The sequence below is a fragment of the Amblyomma americanum genome, chromosome 7 (genome assembly GCF_052857255.1).
Source record: "Amblyomma americanum isolate KBUSLIRL-KWMA chromosome 7, ASM5285725v1, whole genome shotgun sequence".
NCBI lineage: Eukaryota > Metazoa > Arthropoda > Arachnida > Ixodida > Ixodidae > Amblyomma > Amblyomma americanum.
This window is the reverse complement of record NC_135503.1, coordinates 33,860,859-33,877,772: the sequence shown is the minus strand read 5'-3', so window position 1 is coordinate 33,877,772 and position 16,914 is coordinate 33,860,859.

The window sequence follows — 16,914 nt, the reverse complement described above, 5'->3', positions numbered from 1 at the left end:
TCTGCAGTTAGTTTGAAAAAAGTGTGTGTCACGACGATACCTTTTATTTTTTGGCCTTTTAGCTGACAAGAGCTCTGCTTTTATTGAAATTAGCCTCTGCTTAATTAAAACGGGGTGGTCAACTGTGTAGCAAAGTTGAATTTGTCATCAGGTTCCAGTTAATGGCACTGGCTCTGAATTTTTGTTACAGCGTTCACTGGTCACCGACTGTAAAACGTGCTCGAAGGATAGTTTGCCAAATCCTTGCGAATGTAACACTATATCAATAGGCGGCGTAACCTGAAATCAGTTTCGTCTGACGCTACCCGATTCCAAGAAAAAGGTGGCTTTATTTACATGGAGTCAGGAGTGTTCTAGCGGTTGGGGAGGTTCTACTCAGCACACAATTTACGAGCTTATTTCATTCCCCAAAAGAAAGAAATAAGACTGGCCTCTTGGAAGCGGAGACGCAAAGAACGGAGTTAAGAAAGCGAACTTAAAGGTTTGAGGTCTGAAGCTATGATAGCAGCATTACAGCGCAGCCGTTGGCGCAGGTTACTGCACTGGGTTCCCGAAGTTGTACTGCATTATATGAGAATGGGTAGTCGGCTCAACCCGCCGCGGTGGCTCAGTGGTTAGGGCGCTTGGCTACTGATCCGGAGTTCCCGGGTTCGAACCGACCGCGGCGGCTGCGTTTTTATGGAGGCAAAACTCTTAGGCGCCCGTGTGTTGTGCGACGTCAGTGCACGTTAAAGATCCCCAGGTGGTCGAAATTATTCCGGAGCCCTCCACTACGGCACCTCTCTCTTCCTTTATTCTTTCACTCCCTCCTTTATTCCTTCCCTTACGGCGCGGTTCAGGTGTCCAATGATACATGAGACAGATACTGCGCCATTTCCTTTCCCCAAAACCCGTTATTATTATTAGTAGTAGTCGGCTCAACGTAAACGCCAACATGGCTATATTCACAGAATTGCAGATGTTCAGTCTGCATCTCTGTCCGTTGTTTCTCTGTGTGCTTGTTCTAAGCAGCGGATCTTTAAAACCAAACGCGCCATTCCGTTGTTCTGCGTCATGCGACCAAGTTCGCCGTATGTATGCTGAGCCTATGCCTCTTGCCTGTCCGTGCCACCAATAAACGGTTCGGATGGGTGCCGGGATCGAAGCCGGGAATAGGTCATCGGAACCCGGAAAGCTGGCGCGCTGCTGCCGCGTACCATATGCACTAGTTTGCGGCCATAACTCCCAGCAAGGTGCAGAGAGGAGCAGGGGAGGGCTGGCTGAGGGGAGGCAATGCGATGCTGCAGCGGGGAGGCAGACTGGCAGCCAGCTATCGGGCGAAGTAAGGGGGGGGGAGGCAGGAGCTGTCCCCTGGAGCGGAAGGATCCAGGGGAATCCCGGGAGAGCCAACGCGGTCCGCTTCCCTGCCGGAGGCGGCAGCGGTCCCCGCGTGCCAGCTCCTCGCGGCGTTCTCCCCTCCCGGCCACCATTCATCAATGTCAAGCGTCGGAGCGGGCGGCGCCGGAGCCGATCAGCGTCGGGGGTGGGGAAGAGGGGGTGGAGTACAGAGTAGGGCTGCCAACCAGCCGCCCTGTGTTGTACCACCCCCCTCCCACCCCCCGCAGGTGCAGCAGGCACTCGGCGCCACTGCATGATGTTGTTGGCAAAGTGCACCGGCGCGTTTTCAGCCAGACGTAACCGTGCTCACAACTCCCTGATGGTTGTCTTGTGGAGCAAGTGAAGTGGAAAGCGGGATGCGATGGCGATGCCGCTAACTTTTGAGGAGCCCGGGCCTGTCGCTGCCACGTGGAATTGCCTAGCTGTAGTTGGACGCGGAGGCTGTATGGATGTCAGGAGCGTGATCTTAGGGCGATTTCCTTCACTGCGTTGTTTTGCTGTCATCGGTCAACGTAAACGAGTAACTTCCAGGCTGGTAGTGACATTGCTTGGTCGGTACGTAACGGACACTGTAGCTGTCACTAGATGTCATTTGAAGCATCAATCTCTTGTACGGAGAACAATATTGGGTGTTTGAAATTATTCGACGCAGATTTTCCTTGGAAGACTCGTGAAAAGCACTAAATTGTCGCCTGTACACGTGGAGTGTGTGGCAGAGCTAACATTATTCACATGATAAATTTCGACTAAAGTTCGTTTGTTTGGCTATATTTAATCAACTTTTCATTGTTATTGCGCTTGCTCGCAAGAAAATATTGCCAAATTGAAGGCCGTCCAAGATCATTTTCTAAAATTTCGGGATCTTCATTGTAGTTAGGTGATAAGCACAAAACTGCTAAGGCTGGCTTTCCCAATTCGCACATTGATCAAATAGCGTTATTCGGGTGTTTAATGCTGGAAATACTTTTGCGCCTTATGTGTTCTTTGACGTAGAAGATGCAGATGTTGTTGCCATGACGACACAACGTACAGCGACTCCATTTGACGAACAAGCTGCTTGGGAAAGCGAACTTAAAGGGACACTGGTATTAACCTCGCCCAATTAGTGTTCTCAGTGAAAATTGATGATCGGACTCTTTCTAGGTGTGCAGAAATTTTTCCGGTAGCAAAACATGCATTTATCGGCGAGAAAATTCGATCTAAAAATTCCCTCTCCAGTCGACTCACACTCATGACGTCATTACCGAAAAGAACGGATCACCTCTGTTTTGAAGTGAATGGCAGTGTAGCGTAGCCTCCGATATCAGCGATCAGAAAAGCGGTGCTGACGCACGCATTTTACTTGCGAAATCGGCCACTGAGGGCGACACCTGTGTTTCGTTTCTTGGTGTTTTCTAGCGTATAAAATCTCCGTTTTCGAAACGGGCCAACTTCTATCAGTAATCAGCGTTCCTTTACGGAGCATTCAAGGACGTCTTTTGCACCTTTGAACCTCAAACCCCTTTGCCGGTAAAGAAATTTTATAAAGTGGGCTAACTTTCGATGTTGACGGCTTTTAATTTCGCATTATAATCTTGCGCCCGACAACCAAAAATCAAAATGTTGACTACGTAATTTTTATTAATTCACAGTGTTTTATTCTAACTCTATCATGTAAATAGCGTCCGTCTTGCCGTACGGACTACATGCCGCGCCGACGAATCTTTCACAACATTTAAAAGAAAAATCTGGATTGAATCATTTGAAACGCTTGGTATATGTAGTTCAAATGAAGTAAGCCGCCTCTTACAAGGAGATATCACTAACGACGAAACAGATTCATTTCTTCGTTTTTGCTTAGAACAAGCCTTGCCCATGCATGAGCGGTTAGCCTTTAGATTTAAATGAGATCGCCATCGTCTGACGTCAAGAAGAGCCGTCTTGGTTTCTGTGACAATGTCTGAACCGTGTATTAGGCAGGGGAAGCTTCGTACAACAATGCGCCGTGTTCTGTGCGATGTCAGTGCACGTAAAAGAACCCCGGGTGGTCGAAATTTCCGGAGCCCTTCACTACGGCGTCCCTCATAGCCTGAGTCGCTTTGGGACGTTAAACCGCCGTAAACCAAACCAGTACAACAATGGGAAAGCCGGGTAATAATCCAGAGGAACCCGTCAGAAAATTTGTATAGGTTTCACGGCCGAACCGGAATTCGAGTCTTATTGATGCGGCGCACAATGTGGGGTTCTGTATGTATAAACTCCTCCGAACCAAGTATTCCTGTGACATATGTTTAACTTGGCGGAGAACGTCATTACCACCGGGAAGTAGACCCATCGATTCCCCCTCTCTTCTAAGTGCTCACTTCGACGCTTGTTCACACCCTTGCCCTGTAATGCTCACGCAACGAAAACGTTAGACAAAAGTTTATTTTCACTATAATTCGTCAGTAGCGATGCCAAATTTGCAGGGACGCAAAAATTCCAAATTATTTAGGGCATTTTGATAGTGCATAATTGAAACGAGTGAATTGCGATGATTTCTGAATGTCTCTTTCTAAATGTCTCGATAAAGGTCGGTATACAAACAGTCAGGCGTATAGAATAAATCAATGGAAAAACTCAACACGCCGTTTCATCATTATTCATTGCTGCACAGTACACAGAGGGAAATTCTGGGCTGTATTGTTGTGAAGGTTAGGTATTGTGTGCGTTGTATTCCAGCCGGCCCCCTGCATCTCTGGCGCCTGGCACTCTGATTTCGCTTTGAAAAATATTTGATAAAAGCGGTTTGTGGAGCAATGTGAGGATTTCGCATATCTCTGCCAGCATAAATCAAAACCCACATTTTACACTGTGCATCGTACTCGATTCAGTGGGCATAACTGGGTCAATAACGTGACGATTAGAGCTCATATAGTGATGTGTTTTTCAATGGGACCAAAAAAGCCTACTCAAACGTAGCCAAATCTTCTACGTCGCTGGAAAATCCCGAAATCGCATTGTTTCCCGAACCCGCCGCGGTGGCTCAGTGATTAGGGCGCTCGGCTACTGATCCGGAGTTCCCGGGTCCGAACCCGACCGCGGCGGCTGCGTTTTTATGGAGGAAAAACGCTAAGGCGCCCGTGTGCTGTGCGATGTCAGTGCACGTTAAAGATCCCCAGGTGGTCGAAATTATTCCGGAACCCTCCACTACGGCACCTCTTCCTTCCTTTCTTCTTTCACTCCCTCCTTTATCCCTTCCCTTAACGGCGCGGTTAAGGTGTCCAGCGATATATGAGACAGATACTGTGCCATTTCCTTTCCACAAAAACCAGTTATTATTATTATTATTATTATTATTATTATTATTATTATTATTATTATTATTATTATTATTATTATTATTATTATTATTATTATTGTTATTATTATTATTATTGTTGTTGTTGTTGTTGTTCTTGTTGTTGTTGTTGTTGTTGTTGTTGTTGTTGTTGTTGTTGTTGTTGTTGTTTCTTGATTTTATAAAACGGTGAAAACGCACTGTTTCTCTCAAAATTTCTAACCGTTATTTAATTTTTCACATAAAAAGGGGGAAACAAAAATGCTCAATAGGGCGCAGAAAGAACAAGCGCATTCAAAACCGCCGGTGGAGCTAAAGCTTCTAAATATGGGGCCATCGCTCATTAAGGATGTGGAAATATTCCTCGTGCGGCTTCTGCTCGCACTTGTTTTGCCCAAAGCGCACATAAGCAGAGGCTACGAATGTCGATGACGCTGATGATGGGCGTCCCGCCGTGCGTTCCCCAATCAGCGCTTCCTGTCGGCCGTCTTTATTTTTCGGCATTTGCTTCTCCCCGATGGCGGCGGCAATAGTGTAGCGGCAGCGGCAGCCTAAGCGCGCTTCGGTCGGCGTTGCGGCCCCGACGCTTTTCTGTACTCGATCGAGCACAAACGCACTAACACACATCCACTGCCCAATAGCGATCAGAGCGCACGTGTGCGCACCACCCTGTATATAGCCCTGGCAGCAAATGGATCTGAGAACAAACGCAACAGTTTCTTTTTTTTTCTTTCCTTCAATTTTCTCCGTTCTCTCTTTCTCTCGGTAAATTCCCGACGGTTATAATGAATCTGCGGGCTCTAGAGGGACCGAACACGTGGCGCCATCTTGTGCGCATGCGCGCGCACGCGCGGCAGTTGTGTGTGTGTAACGAGGGCATATAGACACGCTCTCCCCCCTCCTCTCACGGGCTTTTCTCTTCGCCCATCGCCGGCTTTTTAATTAAGACGGCTGAAAATTAAAGGGAGAGGGAAACGGGGGAGCGGAGGGTAGTGAGGAAAAAGGGAAGTGAGGGAATGGAAACGAAGGGAAGCAAAGGCGCGAGCTTCTACTCTGGTCGCCATTCGCTGCTCCCACGGTTCCTTTTCGAACACCGTCGTATTCAGGCGCACCTCGCGCGCCTGCACATATAACGAAGACGTAGCGGTAGCAGCAGCAGCGCTCCCAAGCGATGGAATGACGGCCTTTGTCGCCACTCCTCTCCCTTTATTTTTTTTTTCAGCTCTCTTGCTCCTCGCCCCGCACTTCGCGGCAATTGTCCGCCCGTCCGTACGTCCGCCGAGAGAAATCATCGGAACTGCGTCCCGTGTTTTGCCGGTGTGTAGGTTAAATTTTGTTCTTTTCTCCGTTTTGTTTTTTTTTTTATTTTTCTTATTCCCCTGCTCAATTATGTTCCGCTATTGTCGCTCTGTAGTATTTTTGTTTGAGTATATACCCTGTCCTCGTGCTTCCGACCGCCCTTATGTACAGCCGCATCTGAGTGCTGTCTTTTCCGAACAGTTCTTGAGAACCGCTCAGCGCTGTTAGTACGCCGAAGATGAAAATTGTTCCCCTTCGTTTTCCGCTGTCAAGAAAGAGCGTAATGAAAGGTATAGAGAGTGGGCAAAGGTTTATGCGGAGACGCAGGGTGGGAAGCCAGCCAACGTGCGCTGTATATGTGCAGATATCCACATATATTTGTACAGTATACTCTCTTGCTGCGGTAACGACAGGCATGACCGCAAAATGAAGGCAAAAAAAAATTGAAAATCTAGTTTCTTATTCTGCCGGCAGACGCCGCCTCCAGTGCAGTCGGCGCGGTTCGATCTTCTGCACAGACGGTAAGCAAATATATATAATTGTAATTGGTTTTGGGGGAAAGGAAAGGGCGCAGTATCCGTCTCATATATCGTTGGACACCTGAACCGCGCCGTAATGGAAGGGATAAAGGAGGGAGTGGAAGAAGAAGGGAAGAAAGAGGTGCCCTAGTGCAGGGCTCCGGAATAATTTCGGCCACCTGGGGATCTTTAACGTGCACTGACATCGCACAGCACACGGGCGCCTTAGCGTTTTTCCTCCATAAAAACGCAGCCGCCGCGGTCGGGTTCGAACCCGGGAACTCCGGATCAGTAGTCGAGCGCCCTAACCACTGAGCCACCGCGGCGGGGTTAAGCAAATCGCCCAAACTTGTTTTTTTTCCTGTCCGACCGCGGAGGCTGCGTTTTTATGGAGGAAAAACGCAAAGGCGCCCGTGTGCTGTGCGATGTCAGTCCACGTTAAAGATCCCCAGGTGGTCAAAATTATTCCGGAGCCCTCCACTACGGCACCTCTTTCTTCCTTTCTTCTTTCACTCCCTCCTTTATCCCTTCCTTTACGGCGTGGTTCAGGTGCCCAACGATATATGAGACAGATACTGCGCCATTTCCTTTCCCCAAAAACCAATTATTAATTTTTATTCCGGTACGTTATTAACTACACACTAATTTCATAAAATGTTACCACCGTTACGAACGGCGCTCATTACGTAAGTTCATTCTATACCAATGAGTTCAATTGTCTAAGAGGCTTTCACGCGCAGCACTGAGCTGGGTGAGGTCCGGGTGACACAAAAATTACTATCGCTGCTGGCGCCAGACGCGTTTATGGCTCGACTGTTTCTGGGAGACAGGTGTAAGTCACTAAACCACGGCAGCTTGTATTTTTTTATCCGCCTTTTGAGGAGTGCCTCGTTAGCGGGCCTTTCTGCCGCGAGCGTGCAACGCAGACCGCAGTCGCCTGTAGTAAACACTCCTGATAGCCCCCACGTCCTGGCACGAGGCAATCGGCTCGTGTCTGGCCCGACGGCGTCCACCGCCACTTGCCGACGCTTGTAACGCTTCAAGTTTTACAGTTTCGTAGTTGCTACAAAGAGCGCCGCGCTTGTATTTCGCTCAGAGACGTATGTCTTTGACTATCTTTTCTAACGAGGTTCTTTTTATTTACGTGCTCTCTAGCTTCGAGATTAACTCCTGTATTAACAGCGCCTAGTTCCAAGACAGATTTTTCGCGAGCATTTATTGCTGTTACGCCCATAAAATTACGCAAACCTTTGTTAGACCATATGAGTCTGCAACAATGGATGCAGCGTGCGAATATGTTTCTGTCCGAATGTTTTCGCAACTGAGACACGAAGTAATGGGATAAACTGAAAACAGGGTGACATGTACAGAGTCAAAATTCCACTTGCAACCGGCTTTATTTTTAACGCGAGAGCGTTAGTATACCGCCATGTCGGAAAAAACTGTATGGCGTCGGCTGCAGCGTCGACCGTTTGAAGCCTCGCAGCCGGAGCGGCAGGAGCAACCAGCCGCTCCGGTTGCTCCGGTCGCTCCGGCAACCTAGGTGAGTCACCTAGACCACGTGATCTTGTGACGTCATCACAACCTGCCGACATCACAAACTGACCGCCGTGGCAGATGGCATGCAGTTAAATCAGATTGCACGCGAGATGTTGTTCGGGGAGAGCAACCTGGGTCTCACAAGCTCCACCGATGGCAGCACCTGCCATCGACTGCGCCAGGAGTGGTACCATGGACTACCGGCTATCAGGAAAAACGCTAAGGCGCCCGTGTGCTGTGCGATGTCAGTGCACGTTAAAGATCCCCAGGTGGTCGAAATTATTCCGGAGCCCTACACTAGGGCACCTCTTTCTTCATTTCTTCTTTCGCTCTCTCCTTTATCCCTTCCCTCACGGCGCGGTTCAGGTGTCCAGCGATATGAGACAGATACTGCGCCATTTCCTTTCCCGAAAAACCAATTATTATTATCATGAACAGAAATGCAACCCTTTCAGCGCGAAAGCACTGCTCAAGACGCATCAACCCCGTGCAAGCATCTTGTCATCTTGTATTGTCTTGCGCTCCGAACTAACCCGAGCTTACTCGGGTAAAAGCTCGGGTTAGTTCGGAGGAGCGTCGCGTCATCTGTAGCCAATGGAAGGAGTGCGTCGCGCCACCGAAGTCACGTAACCTTGTGACGTCATCACAACCTGCCTTGGCAGGTGGCAGTTAAATTAATGATTGGTCGCGAAGGATACCTCGGGATGAGCAACATGGTTCGCACTGCCCCTATCGGTAGCCTTTTATACTTAGTGGCACAGGCAGGGGCCTATTGGTTTACATTCTTTTTTGGCTGCCCCACCATACGTTTTTGTCCCTATCGGTGGCTATGATAGGAACAGCCACCTGCCCGTGCAGTGGCGCATCGCTTAACCGCTGCACGCCACTGCGCTGGTAAGCGGTATGAGGACTTGCCGCCATCTCCAGTTCTGCATATAATTGCACTAAGGCTATGACGTCATACCCTTAAGGCGGAGCTTAAGTGTCCCGTCCAATTGAAGAATGAATACCTGCTTTCACACGTCTACTCGGTCCCCTACCTCTCTTTTTTTTTTTCTGTTTCTGGTCACCGGCTCACGGAAGGGTGCAGCGCTCTCAAGCGTAAATTTAAGGAACTGATTTGCTACACCGATATAACTCGAAAAGGAAAATTTTGTGGACACGCTGAGTGAACTTTTTTTTTTCGTTTTAATCGCAGGGCGTAAAGCGTTTTCCGGTTCAGAGAAAGCATTTTGGAACGCTAGAGCAGCAGTGTGCGAAAGTCATCTACTGTTCAGTCCTCACTGCTCTCATCTGGAGATATCCTTATCGCGGTTAATGGCAGTTTCCAAGAGTTAGTAATCAGCATAACCTAATGAGCTAAATTAAAGAAGGCCTCTCCAATGTAAGCGTAAAAACGAGCTGGAAGAAGGTCTATCTTCATACAGAACCGCAACTTGAAGCCTTAATGCGTCAACCGTCTAACGCGACAAAACGAAATAAAATTAAAAAATTAGACATGGCTCTCATACCTTCGTTTGTCATGAAGACACCACGAAGGATTGTCAGCACAGTTCCCGCTTTGAATGTTGAATCGGTCATTCACCAGTTTACATGTCTCTAATAGGCACCCCAAACGAAGCAGCAGTTACAGCGGCCTATCCGAGCCCGCGCTATTCGACAAAACTAAACACCACGCTAATCAAACATCTGCAACGCACCCCAAGCGCCATTTGTTTTCAAATGTGTACAGCCGCCATTTCAGAACCACTGATACCTATAAAAGAAGTGCCGTTTACCTTATTTCTTTGTAACGGACGCGGCTCCAAATCTGTTTCCTGACCAATCCCTGAGAGAATTACCTCTCCTGAAGTAACAAAAGCGCTCTCCCAAAAAATTATGTGCCTCGCAAGAGAAAAAAAAAAGAAATAAAGCAGCGACCACGAATAAGAGAGAGCCGGAGCTTTCGGCAAATTTGGCCAGATAAAAAGGAAAGCAGAAAAAAAAGACGAAAGCTCGTTGTTTCGGCGATAGCGCCTCTCGGTCATATAGTTAAACGTCCAAACCAACGCCAGAGGCGAGATAAGGTCACACGAACTGCGTACGGCCAGCCAGGCAGCCAGCCCTCCCTCCGTCCGCCCGCAGCGATACAAGGCCCGCGTGGCTCACCAGCGAACGCACGCACACACGGCGCGGCGCCCAAGCCCCGCGCCGGCAGAACAGGGAGACGGGCCATCGCCTCGTCGCGGCGTGTGCAGGCCCCGGCGGCGTGTGCGCGAAGCGTGTCGTGCCGCCCACGACTTTTCCTCCGGAGCCTCGCGTGCCTGCAGCGCGTACAAAAAACCACCGCCCAGGGCCCGAGCGCGCGAGACAGGCAAACCCTTTGGCGAGATCGCGAGCGCGATAATAAATCGCGTCCGGCGAAATTAACGAGCGGTTCGCCTCCTCTTTCTGTTTTCTTCGACCGCCCTCCTCTCCCATCCCCCCTCTCTGCTCTCTTTCTCTCTCCCCCTCACTTCCACTATAGTACTACACCCTTTGCGTTCTCCCCGTGGCTGCTGCTGGCTCCTTTGATGTTTTCCCCCCGACCGGGGCTGCAGCGGCCCCGGCCGGCGTCGCGGCGGACCCGACAATTAAAGGAGCCTCGCATCGATTGCGCCCAGACACGAACGGCGGCAGCCCGAGGAAGACCCGCCAAAGGGGGGGGGGGGGGGGGGGGGGGGGGGGGAACACGCAGCCTTACTGGCTGCTGTTGCTATTGCTGCTGCACTGCATGGGTGGGGGTGGGCCTCTGTGCATGCTGCAGCTATAGTTCAATGAAGAGGATGTCGTCGCATCAAAACTGCTTGCTAAGGGACAGACACTGCAGTGTGCGTAGCTGATGTATGTATGTGTCGCGCGAGATGGGCTTTGAGTAGGAAAGAAAAAAGTTGCAGGATTGGTAGCCCGAAAGCAGGGATGAAACGTAAAGTGACACTAAAAATTGTTTATGTAGTACGTGAATAATTTGAAATTTGTAATGAAACAAGCACGATTTACAGGACAGTATACCAGATAGACCAGGAAAATTTGTTTGTTCTTTTCAGAAAGCAAGAAAAATACTGATCCTTAAAGGCGCCTTACAACCGCCCCCTTTTTTCTTGGTGGGGGGGGGGGGGGGGGGGGGCTCTTAGCATCCCCCCGCCATGCATTCATCTATCCTCTAACGTGTGCTTGGCGATAATGTTTTCGGAAATCCAAAGTGAAGCATGAAAAGGTTTAGGAGAACGCGGACGCGCCTATCCGTCGGGCCCGAGTTTCAGTTGCCACGATATCGAGTGGCGAAAACTGGCTATGGTGGATTCGCATCCACCGTGGTTACCGCCATCGTCTATGTCTTTCTGATTGCGGTGAAGTGCTTGCGATTGGGGCTACTTGGAATAGCATTGTGTCAGAGCAGCGTTGCTTGAAATTGCACGGACGCAGGTAACGAAGACAGACAAGAAAGCTTGAGCGCACAGTTCAACAACGCAGCTCCTAAACAATGCAGTGAAAACCCAGAATTTACTTACTTCGACGTGCGAATGCATGCTCGAGGAACAAAGGTGCCCTGAAACCTGACAGAGGCTGCAAAATGTTTTCACGCTGAAATACTATGTACTGTGTACTTCAGTTAAGTGTAATTCGCTACCATCGGCGCATTTCATTTTTACCATCTCATCTCTTCACCAGCATCGGTTCTTCATATATATACCAGGTGTCCCAGCTAAATGAAACAAGGTTTTTCAAAAAAGATGGGATGTGCTATAGGCCAGTGGAACTGACTTAGTGCTTTGTAGAGCCGTGTAGCCTAGTCTGCTGAATTTTTGTTCTGAAAATTTAGGTAATTAGCAAACACTGATTAGCTAATATATTAAAATATTTGCTTCGGGAACAAAGTACAAATTCGGACGTTGCAGATCCTGTTCACAAACAGCAGAGTGAAATGTTTACTTCAAGGTACCAGATATGTAAATCTTCTTCGACCTAAACAGAAACCCCGCATAATGTGAAAACTACCATGTGATAGTGGTGCCACTTCAGTGCCCCAAGACGCGCTCTCTGAGAACAAAATCTGCTCATCTCCAGAAATTTCTACGCGACGCGGTTTTGTGTCTGCAGTGGCCGCAAGATATGCTCCAGCGACTGCTAAATCATGGCCAGGCTTCCTTTCCGGGCCGCTAAAAAACCTACGTAAGCGGCACCTTGTGAGCATTTGGGTCTGCTGCTTTTCAAGGCGATCCGCAACTTCCGAATAGACATCTTTTTTCTGAAGCCAATAATTAAAAAGTTCGGTAATTTGTGTGTGCTAGTCAACTAAGTTTGCAACATAAAAGATACTGCAGACTAGACACTCGTTTTTTGTTTTTGTTTTTACACGCCTAAAGGACGCTACTTCTTTAAAAGCTTAGTAGCATTTAGCTGTGACACCCGGTACGTATATGAACGGTTTATGCCCCTTCATGAACCGACTGGGCGGCTGCTTGGAAGTCGTCATCGGGGATGCTGCAGTGTTCCAGCAGCCACTGAAGAGCGGTTTCCAGTTCTGCGTTAACAGCGCAGCAATGTATTCCTTTAATTTCAAAGCCAATTTGGAACTCTAAACACCACCTTACAGCCATAAAGAACTGCCCTTTGTTATGCCTCAGGGAGGCAGCACCTTAAGGTGCTGCCTCCCTGAGGCAACACAAAGCAGCAAAGAGAGTGGTCGCTCAGCACAGCAGCTGTCTGAGTGGGCATGTTGGATACTGACTACCTGTTTTATAGTGAACTGAAATGTAGAGGAGCGGTGATTCCCTGATTGCGCCTTGTGCTCCCGGACAGCTTGGATGAAACGTGGATCCCGGCGACTACAATTATGTGTCATGCTGGAAATCTGTATACATATCGGCTTGTATAGGTTCTGTTGCTCGAACCTACCGTCCAGTTTAGTGCAATACTGGATAAGGTGGAAACCGCGGCAGGGTGACAAAAACACGGCACTCTAAATTTGATTCGCTGTCGCCAGCACCATTCAGCGGTGCAGAGTTTCTTCAGACCCGCCTTGAGCAGGCACGGGTTTCGAAGCTCAGTGCGAGGTTGCTTTAGGCTGCTACTGTTTTGTAGATCACTATTTGCCCTTTTGCTACAATGTATGTGTTACAAAACAGTAGACAAATCAACATATGCAGCTTGTTTACAGACCCTGGTCATGGCAGAATGCTGGACTCGACCGGGCTTTGTATAAACCTAGCCAGTGCGCTGCACTTCTTTCCAAGCTCTTTCGAATGGATTATCATCTTTTGGGATCATTTTCAGAACATCTCCGGTCACGCCAGTAGATAAGAAAACCCAAAAAAAATAAAGTTTATTAGTGCAGATTCTTAGGTTGAATGATACATTTTAAACCATTTTAAACTAGAGAGACTGAGTGCAGTTTAAAATGACTAAGAAATGAATCCAATACGAGTGCGTGTCACGTAGTGTTCCTCTCTCTGTGCCGTGAAACTGGACTAAGTTTCACGAGATGTGAACAAATGCTTCTAGTTCTCACGGCTGCCACCACGTGCCGCGTGGCGCTGAATCACCGCTGGAGTTTTAAATGTTGGTATGTACACCCCAGTAATTTTCTATAGCTGTCTGAAACGTGCCAGCGCAGGAGGATTTTTATATGCAAGATTTTGGAGCGATGAAGAAGAGTCGGTGATGCTGGCCATGTTCGAACAGAACCTCTCGGGTATTTCTAATTGTCTCTAACCTACAAGTTTGAATCATCGCCATCGAGTTACCCAGTGTTCGCTACTGACGGCCGACAGATGGCGCTAGTTGTTCGTGCCGAAGAAGGCTGGCTGCAATTTAAAAAAATTCTTGTCTGGATTACATGTGGCACAAAGACGTGACTAGTCGCTTTTCTTTCGCGTGTCCATGTGCGGATGCAAGTACAACGTACTACCATGTATCTACTGCAGGATGACGACGAGTCTCGTTCAGCTCAGCGTACATCATGTCGCAGTTCGACGCATGATCTCTCGTACGTCTCGGACCATCAGTCAACCGACCAGCGGACTCTAGTTCATGCGTGCATGGCTTCAGGGATCGATAGGGCTGCTTGATACGTGCACAGGGAACATGGTCAGGACAGGGGGAGGCCGTGGTAGGTGCGGAAGTAAGGAAAGGGGAAGGAAGGGTATCTCTCCGGGGAACTGGACCGTGAAAAATACACAGGACGTGCTCTTTTTTCTCAAGTTGTCGATGCAGCTGTCGGGGCCGAGCTTCACGTGTTTGCTGAGGCGGTGCGTTCCAAGTACGTGCTCGGGCAAAGATATGAGGGCACCTTGTCCGCAGACGGCGGCGGTGCCGGGATGAATCGGCACCCACTGTACTCACGGCACTGATCAATCACCGAGATTAAAGACGGCGCGCTCCTGCATGCAGGACCTGAAGTTTTTCCTTTCTTTCCGATGCTCTGCATATTCGGTGATTCCGAAGGAGGGGTGAAAGGATAAAATACAAAAGACAGGAGAAAGGGGGGGGGGGGGTATAGAGTTTTTCTTGCTGCCACCTATTTCCAACAACGATCTGTTTCTCTTCCTCTACCTTTGTCCCCTAGATTCCTTCGGATTTCAACAATAGTAGCGGTATTTTCACCGGAGCACCTCAACATCCGCTGTTTGTGATATTCAGACTTAAGGAAATTTGTACCATAGAAAGTTACGCGACCTCTGCTGCAGTTCTAAGAGACCTATTGTAGTCTGTGTGCTAAGTTTTTTTTTTTTCCTCGGCCTCCTCCATATCTTGTTTGGAAATAAAACAGTTGAATAAAAAAAGTTGTGCGGAACTCAACACTACGGTCGGTTCAGAGATCAAAGGCAACGGCGGCTTACGCCCCGCTTCAGTCCTGCCGTGTCAACACTTCTAGTATGCTTTATATCCTATCTCTCTTCTACTGCTTTTGGTTCTTTTTGTCCATTTCTTCCTTCACGATGACACACCTGACTCAAGCCCGCTAAACCTACCTGCCCGTCCTTTATGCGCCCCCTGTTTATTTTCAAGGATTTATTGCAGTTGCATGTTCACGCAATGCTTGTCTTCTTGTACTTAATCACTTTCTTCCTCACCTATAAGAGTGAGCTCGTTCGCATCATCCACATCGCACTCAATATGAGCTGCAACAAGAGATATGTGGCCGGAGGTCACTTCTCTTACCCGATTGGTGGGCTGTGAAATCGTAGAAATGGGACGATGGATGATGTAAAGGTGGAGTCGCGAAGAGCTCGTAATTGACGCACCTTTCCAATTCCTTTTTTGCATCTGTTCTGTACCGCTCGCACTGTTATGGGGGCCGGGGCCTCGTCAGGCCAATTGGCTTTTTGTCTCCGCTCCCTCTTTCTGTGATTGAGCAAAAACAAACTTCAACCTTCAAATTAAAGCCGGGCTCTATAGCTCACTGTATTTCCAAGCGCTCTCTATTCTGTGATGATGATGATGGTGGTGGTGGTGGTGGTGGTGGTGGTGGTGGTGGTGATGATGATGATGATGATGATGAATTTTTGTGGCGCAAGGGCAGCTTTGGCCAAAGAGCGCCATGGAACAAGGTAGTTTTCATGGCACAAGGTGGGGTCAAAGACCCATTTCCTAAGCATTCCACCCAAAAGAAGCCGAGCACCAGGCCAGGGGAAAGCTTGTACCCATTGTATCACCGGTGGGTACCCGGCGGCACTGGGGATCGAACCCCGCACCTCCCGCATGCGAGACGGATGCTCAGACCACTAAATGTTCGACATAAATTAGCCAAGCCAAGTAACAACACTAGGGATAGCCGCAACCAGGCAGCTTCATGCGATCGCGAGTTACGAGCGAGCAATAGAGATTATAGTGAATTTAAAGAGGAGGACTGAAGTCCCATATAATTCTATAGTTTTCTACTTATGGCCTTTAATAAAGTGCAGTAAAACACCTTTTGAGGCAGTGGGTTCAATATATACGTTAATTGCACACTATAACATTCTTCAATCCGCAACGAATGAATAATGGCTTCGGCCTGGTATCCGGCAGGAAGGCTCGTAACGCACATAATCAGGCTCCGTTACACGTTGAATTCTGAGCATTCTGTGCGCCTAGAAACAGCCGGCAGTGCTATAGGAGCGTTCTTGTACGTCAAGTCGTCCTATATTTCTTCATTTCACAGCTGCTGACGTCGACATTTTTCCGCGTTGTTAGCTTGTTCTTCCATTCATCATTCTTTCATTGCTTATTTCTTCTTTCAATTCTTTATTTCTCGCGCTTTTCCTTTCCTACTCTTTCTTCTTTCTTTCCCTTCCTGGCGGCAGAAAAGCTGCTGCGTTGGTGTCTGCGATAAGCAACTTGAGGGCGGTCAAATCTGTTGTCGCAGCACTCGACTCTGCAGCTCCACGGGGCGGTGTGTTTGAGGTCGGCCCGTTGTCGCAGCGATGGGAAAAGGTAACGGAATCGCAGTGCAGACAGCGTAGTCGCGGACAACGCCTTTGATGCCGCATCGCTGGCTAAGTGACGAAACTCCTTTGACTTGCAAATCTGCCGCAATCTCTGACACTCTTACCTAGGCAGAACGGCGCCGATAATGGCTCTGAACAGCAGCTAGAATGTTCGGGTCAGCGCACATGTTTTTGTAAAAGTTCACTTGCCCGCCTTGTTGAATCTATTTGAAGGAGCACACTCTCGTGAACACTTGTACACTCAGACTACTATGCGGCGCAGACATCGTCATCAAGCATTCCAGAAATTCATCTAGTGTTTTTTTCTTAGCAAGTCGTAGTCATTGTGATGGCTTGCAGTACTTTGAGCATCTCTTTACGTCGTTCGTTGTATACCAAAGCAGCCAGTCAGAGGGCTCCTAAATATACTAGAGCTGTTATGTTTGTTTGTTTT